At 39.5% G+C, this 22,249-nt stretch overlaps 1 protein-coding gene and 1 pseudogene across 5 annotated transcripts in view; both read right to left on the bottom strand.

The window, feature by feature from the left end:
- Positions 1-22,249, bottom strand: part of CCDC148 (coiled-coil domain containing 148) — a 253,107-nt gene that overhangs the window by 33,393 nt on the left and 197,465 nt on the right. The gene's annotated exons all lie outside the window — the stretch shown is intronic.
- Positions 1,748-14,603, bottom strand: LOC131493862 (methylosome subunit pICln-like; annotated as a pseudogene).

Below are 22,249 nucleotides of genomic sequence, written 5' to 3'. Positions count from 1 at the left end.
CTGTCAGAATGGCTAAAATTAACAACTCAGGAAATAGCAGCTGTTCGTGATGATGCAGAGAAAGGGGAACCCTCTCACACTGCTGGTGGGAATGAAAACTGGTGCAGCCACTCTGGAAACCAGTAGGGAACTACACCATGACCCAGCAATTGCACTACTAGGTATTTACCCAAAGGATACAAAAACACTGATTTGAAGGGGCACATGCACCCCACTGTTTACAGCAGCACTATCAATAATAGTCAAATTGTGGAAAGAGGCCAAATGTCCATCAACTGATGAACGGATAAAGAAGATGAGTTATATATATATATATATATATATATATATATATACACACACACACACACACACACATATATATATATGTATATATATATATGTGTGTGTGTGTGTGTATGTATATATATATATATATATATATATACATACACACACACAATGGAATATCACTCCGCCATTAAAATGAATGAAATCTTGCCATTTGTGACAACGTGGATAGAAAGAGAGTATTATGCTAAGTGAAATAAGTCAGTCAGAGGAAGACAAATACCATATGATTTCACTCATATGAGGAATTTAAGAAACAAAATAGATGAACATAGGGAAAGGGAAGGAAAAATAAAATAAGATTTAAAAAAAAGAGAGGGACACAAACCATAAGAGATTCCTAATTACGGAGAACCAAGAGGGGTGCCTGAGTGGCTCAGTTGGTTGAACATCCGGCTTTGGCTCAGGTCATGATCTCACAGTTTGTGAGTTCAAGCTCCGGGTTAGGCTCTGTGCCGACAGCTCAGAGCCTGGAGCCTGTTTGAATTCTGTGTCTCGCTCTTTCTCTGACCCTCCCCCGCTCACACTCTGTCTCCCTCTCTCAAAAATAAACAAACATTAAAGAAAAATTTTTTAAAAATACAGAGAACAAACAGAGTTGCTAGAGGGGAGATAAGTGGGGGGATGGGCTAAATCGGTGATGGGCATTAAGGAGGGCACTTGTTGGGATGACCACTGGGTGCTATATGTAAATGATGGATCACTAAATTCTATTCCTGAAACCAATACTACACTATATGGTAACTAACTTGAATTAAAAAAAATTTTTTTTACATTTATATATTTTTGAGAGACAGAGTGAGACAGAGAGTGAGCAGAGGAGGGGCAGAGAGAGGAGACAGACTCTGAAGCAGACTCCAGGCTCTGAGCAATTCAGCACAGAGCCCGACGTGGTACTCGAACCCACAAACTGTGAGATCATGACCTGAGCCGAAGTCAGATACTTAACTGACTAGGCCATCCAGGCGTCCCTCAACTAACTTGAATTTAAATAAAACCTTGGAAGAAAGAAAAAGAAATGGGGAAAAAAAAAGAGAAAATAATATTTAGAAATCAATACCTAAATTGATGTAGATGCTAGTCTGTGTGATTTAGCACCTGCAGTGTATGGCCCACAGGGTGAAATATTTATTATCTAGCCCTTTGCAGAAAAAGTGTAGTGACCCCAGTTACAGAGGGATAACAGAAGGGAGGGCCATCACAGACTTAAATAGTACTAGATATACTCATTGCTATTGAAGTGTCATTGTTTCTAGGCCATTTCAGTGACTATTTCCAGAGAGAGAAAAATTTATTTAAAACAAAAAAAAAATCACAAGTCCTTATTGATATTTTCATTTTATGTTTAATACTAACATTTTAAAAATTTATTAATTTAACATTGGTATCTTTTCTTGTACACACAGTCCTAGCCCCATTAACATTAAAACGTTCTTTTAAATGTTTTGTCCTACCACAAATGTAGAATGTTTCAAGGTCACAATTAGCACAAATATTAAACCTACTGAGTGAAGTTTAGGATTTCTTTCCAGTAAAACAGAAAGTTTTCCCTTAGAATTCATCCAACAAAGGCTGTCAAAAGCACTAGTTTCAAAAGTTAGTTGAAATAATTTTTTTCTTCATGTGGTTATATTATCTTAGTTGGGGAGGCTATGAAAAAAATTAAATTACAACTAGGGAAACTGGAATATAGACTAGATGCAGGAGGATATTATGGAGTTTTTGTTCATTTTCTTAGCTATCACAATGGTATTGTGGTTAAGTAGGTGACTGTCCTTATTCTTAGCTAAATCATGCCAAAATATTTAGTGGTGAGATTTCATGATGTCTGAAATTTTCTTTATTTTTTATTTTTTTAAGAAAACCTGGATTTATTTGTTAAACTATAACAAAGACAAAACAATTTCACCTGAAGCACTTGGAGTACTTACATCCCAATTTCACCTGTTGTTATGGACACCGACCCAAGAAGTTGGAATTAAAGGATATAAACTAAGAGATTATAACAAAACAGACTTGTGAAACGTGGTGAAAGGAGTAAAAGGTAGTCAGAAGCACTTGTGTTAGTGGTATATGTGGCTAGGATATTTCCCAAGAGGCTCCCTAGTGATGCCTGAATGAATTTATCTGTGTCCCAAGTTAGTAAAAAGAAACTTACCCTTATGGAGAATGAGTGGAGGTCAGGATTTCTCTGAGATCCCTTTGTCTTTCTTTTTAAGGGGTAAGGGGATCCTTAGGCTCTAAGGGGGTATATCTTAGACTCAGCCCCCCTTCTTCCCAGTCAGTCCACCTATACCTTCAAGTGCCTGTGCGTTCTCACCACATAGTCCTGCTAGGTTACAGAAGATGCATACACTAAAGGCAGGAACTGTAGGCCCACTCTGAGGGTACATATACACAGAAAGTTTTGAGGTAGATGATAAACTACAGATACCCTCTTGGTTAAGTTAATTCACCTTTGTTAATAAAGGTCATAGTTTCTTCTACTGGTAACAACTTTTTGTCTCCGTATAGTCTGTCTCAAAAGAGAACTGATTCGGGTAAGTTTGGGAGAAAGAAAAAGACTTTCATCAACACCCCCTCCACAGTAGAAGAGGCACCAAGTTCTTTCTGCAGTCAGGAGCAGAATCCCACAGCAGCATAAATCATTTTCAGTGATCAATGTCTGCATCCTCCACCTGCTCAACAACTGTTGGTGTAGTATCTACCTCCATCCCATCTTCATAATCTCTTGTTGAGTCTTTTGTCCAGACCAGCCATGTTATGCCGGCTGCTCACAGACTGAGAAAGCATTTCTTCTAATCTCCCCAGTGAGGCTCGGCCTTCTGCTGTTATATTGGATAGTCCTGCTTCACAGGTGTAAAATGTAGGGATGTCTCCCTGCCCTTGTTCACATGCTTCCACATCATAATCTTCTCCACATCATAATTCAATCATCTGAATCTTCGTCCTCAGGATCTGAATGCAAAGCCTGGCATTCACCCATTGCAGCAAATGTTGCCTCCAATGCTGACTTACCATTAGGTGCAAATCTAAATTCAGCAATAGGTTCAACAACATCATCACTGTCTTCTCCAGCAACAGATTCTTTTGATTCTTCTCCAAATTTGGCATTCACCATAACATACAAATGCTCTCATGGATAGGCATTTAAGTCCCTGGACACTGCATGCAAACTAATGGTGGAGTATTCCATTAAGAATCCCAATCCAGAGTCATCAAACCAAGACAGGTGCCTCTCAATGATATCAAAGGGGCCGGTGCTGAGGCCCCTGCCATTCAGCACAGCCTCAGTGTCTGGCTGTCGCCAAAGCCCTCAGCCTCAATGGCAGCAGGGACCTTTTGAGGAAGCTCATTGCAGCAGGGAGCCAGGGAGGCATAGGCGGGGAGGGAGCTGAAGCACAGCAACTCCTGCTGCTTGCCGGCACTTTCTTTTAAATAGTATGGCAGACCACGGTGTGTGGGGGTGGGGTGGTGGGCCAGAGGGAGCAAGAGTACAAATGATAAAGCAAATAGGGCAAAATACTAAAAATTAGTAAATCTGGGTAGAAATTCTTTGTGCCATTTTTGCAACTCTTCCTTAAACTTGAGATTTTACCGAAGTTAAAGAAAAAAGTGGAGAAAAGAGAGAAAGATGATCATTAGTCTAATATAGATTTTAAAAAGTGATTCATATACACATGCACAAAAGCTATGTTACCTGGGCAAGATTAATTAACATGTGTCTTGGGGAAGAAGCTTTTAATTCTGCTCTGCTTTGGCAGAAGGTCAGAGCGTACCTAGAGCTTGAAGTGCTTTACTATGAAACAGAATAGACAAAAAAAGGATGCAATCAGAGGAGAGAATAGTGCCTTAGAGTGAATAAAATGTCAGGTCTTCCTAGCTTTCCTTCATTCCAGTTCAGTTTATCTAGAGACTAGTTAAGGATAGAACCCAAATACACAAGGATATTTTGCAAAAAGCAACAGCATAAATGTCCTTTCCTTCTACTATCCCACTAGACCTGGGGTCAGCAGACTTTTCTTTAGAGGGTGAGATAATACATATTTCAGGCCTGCTGCTCATACAGCCACTGTATGTCACACACAGATACACAGTGATTGTGGGCCTTACTGCCGCTGTGTATGTCACTCTTTATGTGTCATGGTGACATACAAAAGTAGTCATGGACAAATGAATGGACATGGTTGTGTTCAAATGAGACATTGCTTATGGACACAGAAATTTAAATTTCATATGGTTTTCACATTATTTCTTTTTTACCCAGCCATTTAAAACCGTAAAAAATATTCTTAGCTTACAGATGATACAAAAAAACAGAAGGGTAGATGTGGTTCAAACCAGAAAACAAAAGGGAAAAACTTAACAATTACTCCTTTGTGCTGGCTGCCTTTTCGCTGTCTCACTTGGCTATGGTGATGGAAAGGGGCTCCTTTGGATAGCATGACAGGGCTGAGCAGCTCTATGATTTTAAGCCACTGAGCAGATAGTAACTCTCCTCCCAGACCACCAAGATTCAAGAAGTCCAACAGCTGCTCTAAATAGAAAGGCTCGTTCCAAGTTAACAATCAGTGTAATTAGGAGGAGTCATAATGTAGGTAGTAACAAGTAGAATCTTAGTCTATTGGCCCAAGATCCACCTGGAACTAGAGAGGTTTTCCATTTACTTCCTTCTGCAAGTGAAACCAACCTCATCCACTGTCTTCGTACTCTGGGGCCTCTGCCTTGAAGATTGATCTCATGTTAATACCTCTGTCTAATCAAATTAGTTTGCTTGTAGATATAAACTTATCTTATTTAAATAAATGTATATTAGATACTGACAGAAATAATTTCCTAAGTAATAATCTTTATTTACAATAATGCCTGTCCTTTGTGGGGTACGTGGGTGGCTCGGTAGGTTATGATCTCAGGTAATGACCCTCAGTGTCCGTGCTGATGGCATGGAGCCTGCTTGAGATTCTCTCTCCCTCCCTCTCTCTCTGCCCCTTCCCCACTCTTAATCTCTCAAAATAAATAAATGTTAAAAAAATAATTTTTATCCTTTGATAATTATTTCCATAGTGACCCTGAACCGTGATGTGTGCTGAATCACAACGGGCCCCTTTGGCCAGTGACGGTTTCCCCCTAAGCCCCTCCTCCACTGCAAATGACAAATGAGTTGAAAACATACCTCTCCAAAAAGAGCTTATAAAATAAAGGGCTTATAGGAATGGAGATGGAGACGGGGGAAGAGAAATATATAACTATTCTCAGTATTTAAATGGTTGTCAAGGGAAGGAAGGTTCAGACTTGTTCCACATTATGTCAAGCAATAGAAGGAGGAGTAATGTGTGGAAGCTGGTGAGACAGAACTGGGCTTACTACCAAAATATAAAGAAATAACAAGAGGAAAAAAAATTCAATAGCTGTCCAAAGATGAAATGGACTGATGCAATGAAATGGACTTGCCCTGGAAGATGCAAGTTTAGCATCCGGAGATACATATCTAGGATGTATGACCATTTGGAGAGGTAGTAGAAAAAATTAAAAAAAATTAAAATCATTGAACTAGGTAACCTTTATGATTTATGACATTTAACACTTAGGCTTGACACTTTTGAGATGGTATTATTTTCTGTGTAAGAAAAGAAAAGGTGGATAAAGATAAATAACCAGGGGCGCCTGGGTGGCGCAGTCGGTTAAGCGTCCGACTTCAGCCAGGTCACGATCTCGCGGTCCGTGAGTTCGAGCCCCGCGTCAGGCTCTGGGCTGATGGCTCGGAGCCTGGAGCCTGTTTCCGATTCTGTGTCTCCCTCTCTCTCTGACCCTCCCCCGTTCATGCTCTGTCTCTCTCTGTCCCAAAAATAAATAAAAAACGTTGAAAAAAAAAAAAAGATAAATAACCAAAAGAGTGAGGCAATTCCTTATTCCTCTAGTTTAACCACAACAAAGACAAGTGTGGCTCCTTCATCTACAACAAATTGAGGCCCTACCATTTGTCGAATAGTACTTTCCTCTAATTATATGCATTCTCCCACTTGATGAATATTTATTAAGATTGTGTGTTACCGGGGTGCCTGGGTGGCGCAGTCGGTTAAGCGTCCGACTTCAGCCAGGTCACGATCTCGCGGTCCGTGAGTTCGAGCCCCGCGTCAGGCTCTGGGCTGATGGCTCGGAGCCTGGAGCCTGTTTCTGATTCTGTGTCTCCCTCTCTCTCTGCCCCTCCCTGTTCATGCTCTGTCTCTCTCTGTCCCAAAAATAAATAAAAAACGTTGAAAAAAAAATTAAAAAAAAAAAAAAAAGATTGTGTGTTACCTACAATGTACAAAATACGAGGGTATTGTGTAGACACAGATTCCACTCTTATAGAATTTATAATTTATTGGAAAAGATAAAAATCTAACAAGTAATTACAATTAAAATATGGGTGTTGAGATTGTGCAGATATAGGGCATTGTGATGGTCTTGTCTTTAGATAGTGTCAAGTTAGCTAGTATACAGTGTATACAGTGTGCTCTTGGCTTTAAAGGTAGATTCCCGTGATTCATCACTTACATACAACACCCAGTGCTCATCCCAACAAGTGCCCTCCTCAGTGCCCATCGCCCATTTTCCCCTCCCCCTGACCCATCAACCCTCAGTTTGTTCTCTGTATTTAAAAGTCTCTTATGATTTGCTTTCCTGTTTGTAACTATTTTATTTTCTTTCCCTTCTCCCATGGTCTTTTGTTAAGTTTCTCAACTTCCACATATGAGGGAAAACATATGATATCTGTCTTTCTCTGACTGACTTATTTCCCTTAGCATAATGCCCTCCAGTTCCATCCACATTGTTGCAAATGGAAAGATTTCATTCTTTCTCATTGCCAAGAAGTATTCCATTGTATATATAAACCACATCTTTTTTATCCATTCATCAGTTGGTGGACATTTTGGCCCTTTCCATAATTTGGCTATTGTTGACTGCACTGCCATAAACATTGGGGTACATGTGTCCCTATGAATCAGCACCCTGTATCTTTTGGATAAATTCCTAGTAGTGCTATTTCTGGGTAATAGGGTAATTCTATTTTAATCTTTTGAGGAACCTCCACACTGTTTTCCAGAGTGGCTACACCAGTTTGCATTCCCACCAACAATGCAAGAGGGTTCCTGTTTCTCTACATCCTCACCAACATCTATTGTTTCCTGAGTTGCTCATTTTAGCCACTCTGTCTGGTGTGAGGTGTTATCTTAATGTGGTTTTGATTTGTATTTCCCTGATGATGAGTGATATTGAGCATCTTTTCATGTGTCTGTTAGCCATGTGGAGATCTTTGGAAAAGTATCTATTCATGTCTTCTGCCCATTTCTTCCATTGTGATGGTCTTTAAACATGATGACAAATTATTTGATATTCCCCCATTGAGAGTTTGGGGCTAAATTTCCTTCATTTGAATCTCATTGGGCTTATAACTACTCTGAACAAAAGATAAAATAGAAGTAACACTATGTGGGGGCACCTGGGTGACTCAGTTGGTTGAGTGTCCAACTTCAGCTCAGGTCATGATCTCACAGTCGATGAGTTTGAGCCTGATGTCAGGCTCTGTGCTGACAGACTGGAGCCTGCTTCTGATTTTGTGTCCTCCTCTCTCTCTCCCACTCATGCTCTGTCCCTCTCTGTCTCTCAAAAATGAAGGAAATGTTAAAAAATATTTTTTTTAATAAAAAAAGTAATACTATGTGATTTCTAGATCATGAGGCTTCTGCTTTGTTTGTTGGAAGATGGGTTTCTGGAGCCCTGAAGTACCCTGTAGGAAGTTCAGCTACTCTAAGCCCACTGTGCTTTGAAGAAGTCAAGCTTTAAAGAGTGACCATGCAGAGCTCCACTTGATAGTTTCCAGCTACACCTAGGTTTCTAGTCATTCCAGTCCTAATTAAGGAGGAAGTCACCAGATCATTCCAGCCCCAGGCATTCAAGTCCTTCCCAGTCATTCATGTCTTCCAGACTGATAGTCCAGACCTCAAGGATCAGAGACAAGCCATCCTCTCTGGGATCTGTCCAAACTCCTGACCCAATGAATCCATAAGCATAATAATAAGATTATTGTTGTCTTATGCCAATAAATTATAGGGTCATTTATAAAACAGTTCATCACAACAGCCCAGAAGAACATGTATGAAGAAGATCTAACCTTGTTTAAGTGCCAGAGAAGGCCTCTGAGGAAGTCCTATTTGAGCAGAGACATAAACAAGTAAGAATTAGCCACAAGAGTGTTCTCAGAAGAAACAGTCTGTTTGAAGAACCCGTAGAAGAAAGAGAAATACTGAGGCCATTTAGGAACTGGTAGAGTGTAGTAGTTTAATGAGGAGTGGGATGGGCAGAAGTCAGGTGGGAGGTAAAAGATGAAACAGGGGCAACTGGGTAGCTCAGTCATTTAAGCATCTGACTCTTGATTTCGGCCTAGGTCACGATCCCAGGGTTGTGGGATCAATCTACATGCCTGGCTCTGTGCTGAGAGTGGAGGCTGTTCTCTCTCCTTCTGCCCCTCCCCTGCTCTCTTTCTCTCTCTCTCTCTCAATAAATAAATAAATAAAAATATTTTTTATAAAAGTGAAGGAGAGTCTGACCATGATCCTCTCATAAACAATAGTATGGCGTCTGAACTTTACCAGAAGTGTGAAGATAAACCACTGAAGTGTGAAGATTTGGTATCAGAATGACATGACTGGATATGTTTGCACTGTGGCAAGGCTGAAATAGTAAGAAGTTATAGCTTTAATTCTGGTGAGAGGTAATAGAAGGCTGATCAGGATAGCAACGGGGATCAATATTCAAAAGGTAAATTCATGGGATTTATAAACCTTTGGCTGTGGGAATGGGGAGTGAGGGAGAGGGGAGTTGTCTAGGCTTCTGATTGGGTGGTGAGGTGAGTGATGGTGTCATTTATCCAAAAGGCAACAGCGGAGGAAGAACAGATCAGAAGCAGTGATGAATAGCTCCATCTGGGGAATGAAGAATTTTGTTGAAGTGCCAGAGAGACATCCATGTGGCAAAGCCAGAAGACAGTTGGTTAAATATTATAGGTAAGGAGGAGAGTATGGAGAGGAACTAATATTACCAAATGTGTATTTTAACCCATGTAATTTATAGATATTATTTCTATAATTATAATTCTGATAACCATGTGGGAGTGTTCAGAGAGGTAAGTAACCTGCCTAAGATCAGAGAGACAGGCAGTGTAGGGTAGAAATTTCAATATAGATCTTACTCCAGTTCGAAGTGAAAGACACATGGTTCTATTTTCCATTAAAAAAAAAAAATCAGTTTTTGAAAGCAGCAAAATCGGCATTTGGGAATGCCTCTCTAGTCAGTTTAGTGGGTGACCTAAAAAGCTACAGTTTTGAAAAGGGGCCAGAGAAAAAGAAAGCTGTCCAGCTGGTCTAAGCCACAGTGCAGACAGCAATGCCACTTGGCCCTGACACTGTGGATTCACTGGTGTATTCTGGATGATCAGAATGTTCTATAGATCTTGTCTAGTAGAAACCCTCAGGATTCAACAGCACACTCATGCCTTCTTTGCAAGTTGCTATTTTTCTTTTAAGAACTAGCTCTTGGTTTACTAATGGATCCTGGTAATTATTATGGTAACTATCATTTGTCAAGCAGGCACAACATAGTAGGCATTGTAGTAAGTGCTCCCATGTTTTAACTTTGTCATAACAACCCTATGAGATAAGTATTATTTTCTTATCTATCTTTTATAGATGAGGGTGGGTATCAACTGGACTTTTGACTTTAAGACACTTGGTGACAGTGAGACTCTAGCTACTAATGAGCTGAATGTTATCTGAACCACCTGGTCATAAACCTGGGCATGATTAGCAGCACAGACTAATGAAATGAAAGTACATTGGGCTTGAGCAGGATCAGAAGGCACAGGTAATTTGTATGAACTGGTAGCTTACTTTCCACATTAACATCCATCCCTCAACCCACACATATGGCCCAAGGGGAATTCTCAGTAACTAGCTTACTGGGAAAAAACGAGCCAAGAAAGAAAAAAAAAAATGAGCCAGTTTTATAGCTATGTCTACACATCTACTGGCCTCAGACAAAAGTAGAATGCTATGGTGGATAGCCTTGCTGGGAAATCTCCCTGGAAGATGGTAAAGAAGGGAAATTTTCCATGTGGGTATAATGTCAAGAGGAATATCTTAACGTTCACTTTACCTGAGGTAAAGCGGTGACTGTCACATATTAGGTACTCAAATATTTTTAAAGTAAATGAATAAATAATGGATTAATGACAGTTTGTTGGCAGTAGTTAATGTTTTGGCCAGCTGATTAGGGATATTGAAGGAATGTGATTGGAGGATTTGTGACAGGAAGATTCAGAGAGATTATGTTGATGGACCTAAAGAAATGGGTTCAGAGTGTGGGAATAATTTAGGGGTGATTTTAAAGAATTAGGTGGGAGAGATGATCTGCTAGGTTTGTGTCAGTCTTCTTCTCCAACAGACTGGTATCTGTTCAATGGGCTCATGATAAAATTCTCCCAGTGAAGAGAACAGAAGCTATACATTGCTCAGTTACATGAATTTACCTTTCTCAAGGCTAATCTGGCTACTGTCACTCTGAGCCCTTGACAGAGTAAAATACAACAGGAGAATTAGACAGTGTTACCTGGTTAAAACATTATATCACATTCATGCTATCATGGGAAAGGCAAAAGAGTTTGGATTTTCTTTCCCTACATACCATGTTTGCACTATTCGTGCACTCCTAGTATATCCCACAAGATATTGCTTCTTCCTAAGGAACTCCCTTAACTGTGCAAGAAGTAAGACAATGAGCTGAAGCCCACATGCTGCTGTCCTTATAAAACAAAGAAATGGCCTGTTGAAGACTCAGATACGTCATGAGCTGCAAGATAATATTTTGGAAGGTTGGGTGCTATTCTATAGGAGGTGGTTTTCCTCTGAAGTAATGGCCAATATATTGTGCTATTTCACAACCCAGCCAGATCATGTGCATAGGTGGACCAGTAAGTACAGGTAGGAAAGGTGTTTTTCACTATTAACCCTAAAGACACATTTGCAAAATCTCTTTTTCCCATCCCTGAGACTCTACTCTCTGCTGGTTTTAACTTCTAGTACTTCTACCAGGAGTAACAGTTACATTGAAAGGAACTGATGCAAATATTTGCCTTTTGGGGTTTATCATACCACTAAGTAAAGAAGTAGAAAAGGAAGTTACAGTGGTGGCTGGAACAATCGATATCAGAGGGAAATAGGACTGCTGTCATTTCACAGAGGCAGAAAGAAGTAGATGGAATCTAAGGATCTTCTAGGATACCTTGTGGTATTGCATGGCCAATGCTAAAAGTCATCATATACAAGCCAGTGTAAGTCAACCGATTGGGTAAAGAACCTCGCCCAGCCAAGATGCTGGCTGAAAGCAAACAGCAAATGTAATGCATAGTAGAAAAAGAGAATAATAAATTTGAATTGTGATCTTGACCATTTACTGAAAGAAGGTATTCATCATCTGCCATTTACATACACACACAGAGATACCTATATATAATATGTGAAAATACAGATCTTCCTCAACTTATGATGGGGTTACCTCTCAATAAACCCATCATAAGTTGAAAATATTGTCAGTCAAAAACGTGTCTAATACACCTAACCTACCAAACATAGCTTAGCCTAGCCTACCTTAAATGTGCTCAAAACATTTGCATTAGCCTACAGTTGGGCAAAACTATCTAACACAGAGCCGACTTTAGGCTCTGGAATATTTTAGGCTGTGGAATATCTCATGTAATTTATTAAATACTGTACTAAAAGTGAAAAAAGGATGGTTGTATGAGTGTAAGTGTATCGGTTGTTCACCCTCGTGTGGCTGACAGGAGGCTGTCTCTGCCACTGCCCAGCATCAGGGGAGAGTATCGTCCTATACACCACTAGCCCAGGAAAAGATCCAAATCCAAAATTCTTTTTATATATATAATAATTTTCTACCTGACTTCTTCACCCCTCTTTTCCTTACAATTTTATTTAAGGCATGTTTATTGGTAGTAGAGTAAAATTTAGTCCATAGATCATGGAATATTGAAATGGATCATAACAGAACCAGAAGACAGTAAGACAAAAAGATCTTACTTAGAGATCTTGAATTTAGAGCTAGACAAAATGTGATAAATAAGACTTCGAGTTGATTCCCTTTAGGAATGGGGTAAGCATGTTTGGGGTTGTACAAGGTAAAATTACAGTGTTAGGTAGAAGGACATTTCTTGGCAGAGTAGTATAAAAATAAGGGTATGTTGATTTTGCCAACTACAGTTGTGGATTATAAAAGACATTCGTTTATATTTTTCTTTCCTTTTCTTTTCTCAGCATCTGGGCCCACTTCTTCTTTCTAATAAATCCCTCCTGTAAAGTGATGTCAGATACTTGCTTTCCCACGTTTGCAACTAGCTCATGAGCACTTGATCTGAGTTCAGCCCTTCAGGTGCTGCACTTGGAAGCCAGTGATGCAAAGAAGCAGGGCCTGTGGAGACACTGTCAAGGATACTGGCAGTAGAAGCATGGCAGGGGTGTGGATAAAAACAGCATTGCCAAGGGGGATGTCCAGAGTCCAGAGACGGCAGAGGAGAAAACCCAAGTTGTGGCATCTAATTTTCAGTGATTGGACTTGCAGGGATGATTCTGTGCAGGGAATTGGGGTACAGTCTTGACTCTTTTTATTTATTTTTATTTTGAGAGAGAGACCAAGAGAGAGAGAGAGAGCTGGGGAGGGGCAGAAAGAGGGAGATACATAATCCCAAGCAGGCTCTGAACTTTCAGCATTGAGCCCAATGTGGGGCTTGAACTCACAAACTGTGAGATAGTGACCTGAGCCAAGATCAGGAGTCCAACACTTAGCCAACTGAGCCACCCAGGTGCTCCCAGTCTTGACTCTTCTTATCTTCCCAGCCTCTGTCATTCTTAAACATTTTCTATGCTCAGTTCTGAAAATGATTCTGTAAGCTACCCTAATATAAAATATTTTTATTGCAAAATTCAAGTAGAAATACTTTCTGTTGTTTGCAAACTAGAACCCTAGTTAATTAAGGGGGCTGGGCTAGATGCTTTCCAAGATTCCTCCGAGCTTTAAAATAACATGACTTTATAAATCTCATATTGAAATACATAAAGTAAGAAAATAACCTAGATTGTAAGCATGTTTCTTTCACTAAGTATTATTTAATATCATCTGATAGCCGTGTGTGTGGGTGCGTGTGTGTGTGTGTGTGTGTGTGTGTGTGTATTTTTCTTATAGGAGTGGTTCCAAGCAAAGAAAGGAAGGATGAACTAGTGCTTGAAGCTATACTCTACCCACCACAGTAGAGGTATCTTGTGAAAGTTACCTTTACATGTCTCCCAATCCATGACTTGATACTCTTTTCATGTAACCATGGTTGTTAAGTTTCTGCCTACCTAGCCCTGCATCTTTAGAAGATCTTCCTAAAGTTTATGCCTAAAAGGTGAGTATTTCATTACCTGAAAGTGCTTAGTAAAACTCCCTAGCTACGGAGTTCGTTGTAAAAACCTCAGTAAACCTAAAGAATGCTTGCCTCCACTTCACTCACAAATACTGTGTGGAGCCTTGGAGGACACAGCGTCCCTTTGCTGCAGAAAAGACACAGAAAATAATTTACCTCTACAGATGTAAGTGGTAAATGGGAGAAAGGCAATGCAGTATCAAAACAAATTGATGCCCAATGAGGAACTTTCAAATGTCTGTAGCATTAATTATGGACCAAGATAAAAGTCTGTGCTCCTGGGGAGGAGAATATGAGATAACAGATTCTTGAGAAGACCATAGCATCTGGCCATTCTATTTGAAATCATAGCATCTGTGGTCATTTCACTGACATGTTTGTATGGAGGACAAATAATGGTGCTCACTACAGGGAAGCAATAATGCACATTTTGTATAAAAAATGTATTATAAGGGTTTCTGAATATTGCCCGCCCTCTACCAAACACACACCTGCTAACATCCCATTTTGTGTCCTAACTGCACCAGACAGCTCAGTGTGGCATACGGTAGAAATCCAGGAGCTTTTTTAATGAGGAAAGATTTCTAAAATCAAAAATCAAAGTTGTAAACAATAAAGTAAAAGCAACCGAAACTACTAAACAAAAGACATTATCTGATTGCTGTGGTTTAAAAAGGATCACAGATCTGAAGCTGGACTTGCATACCTGGGGAGATAAATCATCATCCAAGACCTCTACAATGACCCTCAGCTGAGCCATCTTTGCCCAGCTGGTGCTCCGTCTGCCCACTGGCACAAGCTTGCTTGTTTATTTTCACATTAAAATTACTGTACATTGCTTTGTTCATAAACTTCTTAGCCTCCCTCTGTCAACTATGCTTGGTCAGCTAAGATTCATTCACAGACTACTACAATTATGTCCAAATAATCTATATATTCATGCCCCAATATATGAAAACACACACACACACACACACACACACTCATAGTTATGTTATACTGATGAGCAGGTTCTAAGTATTATTATTATTTTTAGACAAAATTACCTCTATGGATTGGAAGATAGCATGTTGGCTAACAGTAGGATCTATTTCAGTCTTTTAAATTAATGCTAATTTGTGAAACATTTCTGATATCACTTAAAAAACAAAACAGACAGTCTTACTAAGAACTGTATTTGTTTAATGCCTCACAGTGATCTTTGGTTGACATCATTTGGCACATCCACTTGGAAAGGGGATTTGGTTGACAGAGATTTAATGAACGAGAGTATTCTACTAATTTTGGGAAATCTCTTGCTGAGAAGCAAAAACATAACAAATGTTTGTAAAGTTTCTGTTGAAGTCACTCTAATAAACGTACTCTTTAAAATCTCACAGATTAGACTATGAACCCACTTTAAATGCCCATAATGTCTTCCAATACAACATACTGAATATTGCATATTGTTAAGAAAAGACATGGAAAATAGAAACATCTGGTTTTACTACTTAGAAAATGCAATAATTGTCAATTGCCTGCTGTTGGCAAGCACCCCAAAAACACACACTAGATTAACAAAGCCAATTTAGTGTTAGGAAGGCAGCTGGCTCTAGTTTCTTCCTTCCCACATGGTCATCACCATCTTAAACTTCAAATATGTACTGTTTTGCAACATAGAAAAACTCCATTCCTTTGGAAACAATAACTGAAATCTAATGTTTGTTACTACAGAAAGCAATGCTTCCTCCATTACACACACATCCGTGCACACGTATGCACACACACACACACACACACACACACACACATACACACACACACAGCTGCTTAGACAGAAACATGCAAGATTTTTGCTTGCAGAGGATTCTTGAATTGCTAACCTCCTCCGTGAATATGAAGTTTTACCTCCATGACTTCCCTGGACTACTTCAACGAGGGAATCGCATTGGAAAAAAGAATTCAGGGGCACTTCTACAAAAAGTAGGATCTTCTCAAGAACCCAATAGATGATTTGGGGCCCATACTCCAGAAAGTATAAAAAGAACTCTGGTACATTAATCTTCAAACTTCACTGCACTTCAGAATACCCTGAAGATTTTCAAAAACTGTTGGGACCAAAATCCTAACGCCACAGATTTTGATTTAATTGATCTGGAGCTTTGTCTAGGCATCAGGACTTTTCAATCTTTCCCAGGGGATTCTGTTGTAGCAAAGAATGCAACCAGGGCTCTTCTATTACATTAACATTGACTAATGAATTTCTTTTTTTATTATTTATTTATATTTAGTTGTTATCTAAGTTCCAGTTAGTCAACAATCAGTATAATATTAATTTTTCAAGTGTGCAGTTTTGTGATTCAACACTTATGTACAAAGCCCTATGCTCATCACAACAAGTGCATTCCTCAATTTCCCTTTGCGCAACTCTATAGACAACTCCCCTAACCATGACTCTTTGCTACCATTTTGCTTCTTCTGTAATGTCATATACATTTGATCACAGAGTGTATGGTATTGGGTGACCGATGAATTTCTTACATCTTTCCCTTCCATTTGTTGGTCATGCCAGCTCCATTCAGTCTTCTCTTATGAAATGTTATCCAGAGGAGCTGCTTAGCCAACAAAGGTTCCTAAAATGCTTTAGGAATCTTTAAATTACCTTCCAGGGCATATAGCTAAAAATTTAAAACTGTTAAAGTTATTACAAAGGAGGTAAGTGGGAAAAGTGGGGTTTTTATTAAATGACAAGGAACAACAATGGATATAAATAAGTGAAATGTCACAATTACAACCATCCTTGTAAAGATAAGAACTGGCAAATACAGAGGGAGGATAGAGCTGAAAAGTTAGAGATTGAACATTTTAACAAGCCTTTACAAAATGTCATAATGACAAGAGGAGAGAGGGCCCTGTGCATGGAAGGATGATCTAATTTCTTATTTACTCTGCAACTTTCAGTGGTAATGGGAAGCAATGAATCTAAAGACAAAAAAAAAAAAATGAGACATGGCCATTACAAGTCCTTGCATCCTACTCTTCCCTGTGCATATCTAACATAAAGAATGCTCAGGAAAAAAAAGTGTTTGTAGACAATATAAATACGCCTCACAGAACCATTGTGGCTTACAGAGCCACACACTGCAATGGCTCGTGCTGCAGCATTGGCCCCAATAGGCTGAGTAGGAAGGCTGAGGGGAAGGAGAGCATTCAGAGCCCTGCTAAAGAGAAAGAACCACTGTATGCAAGAGAAGAGAGTTTAACTTACAGTGAGTGGGTGGGAAAATAAGGCCATTAGGAGGTCACATGACAACGTGGGAGGGCTAGCAAAGGACCTGGAGTGTAGAATTAGGGAAATTAGATAATACGAGGTATAAACACTGTGGCAAATAATAAAAGAGACATGTATGTTCTTATGTTTATTTTAAAGTCTGATACTTCTGTTATGTGGAAAGGGTATCTTCTATTTAATACTTTTATATTTGATTCAGTATATTCCCTTCTATGTGACTTACCACTTTGCACATCAGTTTGAAGCCCACAGCCAATCAATGAACATGGAAAAGTATGGATTTTTTAAAAAGTTTCTTAATGTTTATTTTGAGAAACAGAGAGACAGAGCACGAGCAGGGGAGGGGCAGAGAGAGAGGGAGTCACAGAATCTAACACAGGCTCCAGGCTCTGAGCTGTCAGCACAAAGCTTGACATGACTTGGGGCTTAAACTCACAAACCATGAGATCATGACCTGAGCCGAAGTCAGACGCTTAACCAGCTGAGCCACCCACGTGCCCCAGAAAAGTATGTTTTATTTATTGTTTTCAAAACCACTATTGTTTCTTCTTACTATCAGAAATGTATGCTCATTGTGGAAATTTTGGAAAATACAGGTGAAAATCAAAACCATCTTTCATTTTATTTCCTGGAGGAAAAAAAAACTGTTATCATAGGGTTATGTTTCTTTCAAGATTTTTTTATTTATGTAAATATTACAGAAACAACATTTTAAAAATATTAACTTCATCTATTTTATTTCTCCTAGAAATCATGTTTCCCTTTGGCCATTCCACTGGTATGAAAAGGAGAAGTAGGTAGGTTCTGAGAAACCAGCTTCATCACTTTCTACCCCTTAGTGGATCAACTGTGAGGGTTGAGGCTTAGAAGAAATACTGAGGCAGCACTGGGAAAATCCAAGAACATGGGGCTAAGTCTCCACTTTCCTGATATAAAATGTCTCCCAGGGAAGCCTTGCATTTAGCATGGCATCCTGTCAACCATAACATGGGAACAGAGGGAGATATTTAGGGATTGCATGAGAAAATGTTTGTTTCTCATGGCTTGCCCAAAGTCTTATTGGAAGTATAAGTCGTGTGCTGGGAAAACCAGGTCTGGCAAGACTTGGAGGAGAGCTGAGGACCAAAAGCAATGGCAGGGTATGTGGTCGGTAGCAGCATATGTTGGCCCACATCCTAAGGCTGAGTCCAGTATGTTTTCAGTGGATCGTATAAGAAATGAGGCAAGAAATATCAGGGACATCCTGACAAGGGTAGTGAAGACCCTGAATTATTCAAGATGATGAAAAAAGCAGGGTTCAACATTTGTATAAAGTATACCATTAACCCTGTAAGAAAGTCAGAATCTGCCAGTAGACCAGCCACTCAACCAACCATGGCCAAGAAGTCCGTTCAGCTTTACTGTAAACCTCCAATGGCCCACACAGTATCTATTCATCACATTGAGGTTATTCTGCCCTTGAAATGTGACTAGTCCAAATCAAAATGTGCTGAAAGTATAAAATGTACAGGTTTCAGAGACTTCATATGAAAAAAAAAAAGAATGTAAAATATCTTGTTAAGGGGCACTTAGGTGGCTCAGTCAGTTGAGCATCTAACTCTTGGTTTAGGCTCAGGTTGTGATCCCAGGGTCATGGGATGGAGCCCCTCATCAGGCTTGACACCGAGCATAGAGCCTGCTTAAGATTCTCGCTCTCTCTCTCTCTCTCTCACTCTCTTCCTCTACCCTTCTTCCCCACTTATGTTCTTCCTCTCTTTAAAAAAAATAAAAAATTAAATTTTATATTGATAGCATGTTGAAATGACAATGTTTCTGGATATATTGAGTTAAATAAAATTTATTATTAAAGTCAATTCCACCTGTCACTTTTTATATCTTTAAGTGTGGCTACTAGAAAATTTAAAATTACATGTGTGATTTGCATAATATTTCTATTGGGTAGCTCTGCCTTGTACCCTGGGGAGGTAGAGGGATGAGATGAAATTGTGCAGGGTAATGAGGACCCTGCAGGGTGTCAGAACCCACAGGCTGACCAGCTATGCCATCCTTCCATTGAAGGAGGTTGCCTGACCTCCAGCAGAGACTGCAGTTTGTACTTTGTCCACCTAAACAGACGGAATCCAAAATCAGATCACTTTGAAATGAAAGAGATTGAGATAACTTTAATTGAAAAGTTTCCATCTTTCTTCACGACCCTGCAGGAAGGGATCTCAAAGAGATTGAGATCAGTAACTATTCTTCACACATTTGGGAGTGGTGTGAGTAAATATTTGACCTAAGTACAAAGTAAAGTCTTTTATAGAATTGATATCATACTTTATATAAATTTTGAACCCTACTTTTTAAAAAAAGTTTATTTTTTTTTTGAGAGAGAGATGGGGGAGAGCGCATGCCTGCTCACAAGCAGGGGAGGGGCAGAGAGAGGGGGAGGGAGAGAATCCCAAGTAGGCTCTGCACTGACAGCGCAGGGCCCCAGTGCAGGGCTCAGTCTCAACCATGAGCTCATGACCTGAGCTGAAATCAAGAGTCTGACACTTAACTTAGCCACCCAGGCACCCCTTGAGCCCTATTTGTTTAATCAACCTGCATATGTTAATCTCTCACCAACAGGAAAACATATATACATTGTCCTGTAAAAATAGATATATAAAGTAATGCTGAAATGGAATGATATTCAGTAATAAAAAGGAAAAAAAAATACATGCTACAACATGGATGAGCCTCAAAAATATTATGCTAAGAGAAAGAACCCAGATAGATTACATTTATATAAAATGTTATAGGGGCCCCTGGGTGGCTCAGTCAGATGAGCATTTGACTTCAGCTCAGGTCATGATCTTGCAGTTTGTGAGTTCAAGCCAGGCATCGGCTCTGTGCTGACAGCCTGGAGCCTGTTTCGGATTCTTTCTCCCTCTCTCTATGTCCCTCCACTGCTCATGCTCTGTCTCTCTCTCTCAAAAATAAATAAACACTAAAATTTTTTAAATAAATAAAATGTTATATAAATGTATACAAAATGTATATAAAATTTATATTTATATATAATTTATATAAAAAAGGCAAATCTATTGAGACAGAAATAGACTAGTGGTGGTGCAGGAGCCAAGATGGCAGAACAGCATGGAAGTTTTTTTTGTGTCTCACATCCATGAAATACAGTCAGACCAACACTAAACCATTCTACACACCTAGAAAACTGATTGGAGGATTAACACAACAATCTGCACAACCTGAACCACAGAATTCAGCAGGTATGTGATGTGCAGAGGTGAATTTGGGAAGCGAGAAGCCGCAGAGGGTAGGGAACCACTTTTGTGGGCAGAGAGGATGGAGACTGGGGAGGGAGAGAGAACACGGGAAAAGCACCCCTCACCAAAAGCAGCTGGAGAGAAAGTGGAAAATTGGAAACAGCCACAGGGACTAAACTAAAAAGGGAGAAAGAAGAAAGGAGAGGGTTTAAATTCCATTAAGACTGTAAACAAGGGGAGCGCAAAGGCTGCAACTCTGCAGTTCGATATCTTGTGGTGCTCTGGTGGGAAGGGCAAATCCCCAGGAACAGAGTGGGGTCCAGGAGGTTCTCAGGCCACACAGAGAAAAGCGGTTTCACTGCTGGAACGACATTTGGTAGAGACTGTTGAAGCCACCTGGTCCCAGCAGACTCCAGAAGGCCACCACTTTCACTGGTGCTGGGGCAAGGTTATTAAGGGTAAAGCCTGGTGCCAGATGTGTGTTGTGATTTTCCATAATCCCTGAAACACTGCTGCTACACTGTCTCGTGAACTTTTTCTGGGGCGGGCTGGCATCTGGCTGCAGTATTGGGGCACCAGCAGCAGCAGGGTCCAGTGGGCGTTCCTGGGCGCAGCCGATATTCAGCCATTGCTCATTCGGCCATTGTTCGGTGAGACCCTCCCGCAGAGGGGCAGAACGGGTCAAAGCCGCAGTCCTTCGGAAGTAAGGGGCCGGGGAAAACAGCCGCATCTGAGACAAAAGTCGGGAGAGAGGTACTGCCTGAAGCCTAGTCACAAACAGTGAAAAAGCTGGGAGTGGACAAGAGCTGAAGACAGAGGACGGGTGCGCGATTGCGGTTCCAGGAGAACAGACTGGGTGGCTGGATGGTGCCATTTTCACCTCTCCCACATAAGCGCATACGCACCTACGAGCACCGCAACAATCCACCCCAGTAAGCTAGCAGTGCCATCTATTGGAGAGCAGAGCTGTTACGCTGAGCCCTGCCCATCTGGGCCAACTTCACTCTTCAAGAACACAAGTCTCACTGCCGGCTTAATTTATGGACTATAAGGAGCTACACAGACTGACTTCTAGGGGAAAACGAAGAAATTTCAGTCCTACTTCAATCTGTTAGCAGGTTCACGTATTCAATTTTCTTTCTTTTTTTTCTTTTTTTCTCTTTTACAATTCTTTTCTTTTTCTTGAATACAGAAAAAGTTCATTTTTATTTTCAATTTTTATTAAAAATATTTTTCTTTAATTTTTATTACTCTATTTTTTACTTTGGTGTAAATTTTTTCAAATTCTACTTTACTTCCATCATTTTATTTTAGTCTACTTCAGTGTATCCACCTTTTCAAATTTTCAAACAATTTCCTTTTTTTCTTTTTTTTCTCTTTTTCATTTCTTTTCTTTTTCTTGAATGCAGAAAGAGAAAAACTTCATTTTTACTTTCAATTTCTATTAAAAATATTTCTACTTAATTTATATTACTATATTTTTTGCTTCTATGTAAATTTTTTCAAATTCTATTTTACTTCCATCATTTTATTTTAGTCTACTACAGTGTATTCACTTTTTCAAACTTTCAACCGATTTCTTTTTTTTAATCTTGTTTCTCTTTTTCGTTTCTTTTCTTTTTTCTTAAATACAGGAAAAGAAAAAAATCATATTTATTTTTAATTTTTATTAAAAACTATTTTTCTTTAATTGTTTTGTACTATATTCTTTACTTTTGTATATAATTTTTCAAATTCTATTTTACCCCCATCATCTCATTTTAGTCTACTTCAATGTATTCATTTTTTCAAATTCTCAATTTCTTTTTTTTAATTCCCCCCCCTTTTTTACCTCTAATCTGTCAAACCACTTTCAACACCCAGACCAAAACACACCTAGTATCTAGC

The sequence above is a fragment of the Neofelis nebulosa genome, chromosome 2 (assembly GCF_028018385.1).
Source record: "Neofelis nebulosa isolate mNeoNeb1 chromosome 2, mNeoNeb1.pri, whole genome shotgun sequence".
In the NCBI taxonomy this organism is placed as follows: domain Eukaryota; kingdom Metazoa; phylum Chordata; class Mammalia; order Carnivora; family Felidae; genus Neofelis; species Neofelis nebulosa.
Note: the sequence above shows the minus strand (reverse complement) of the source record. Positions and strands in the feature narration are given on the sequence as shown.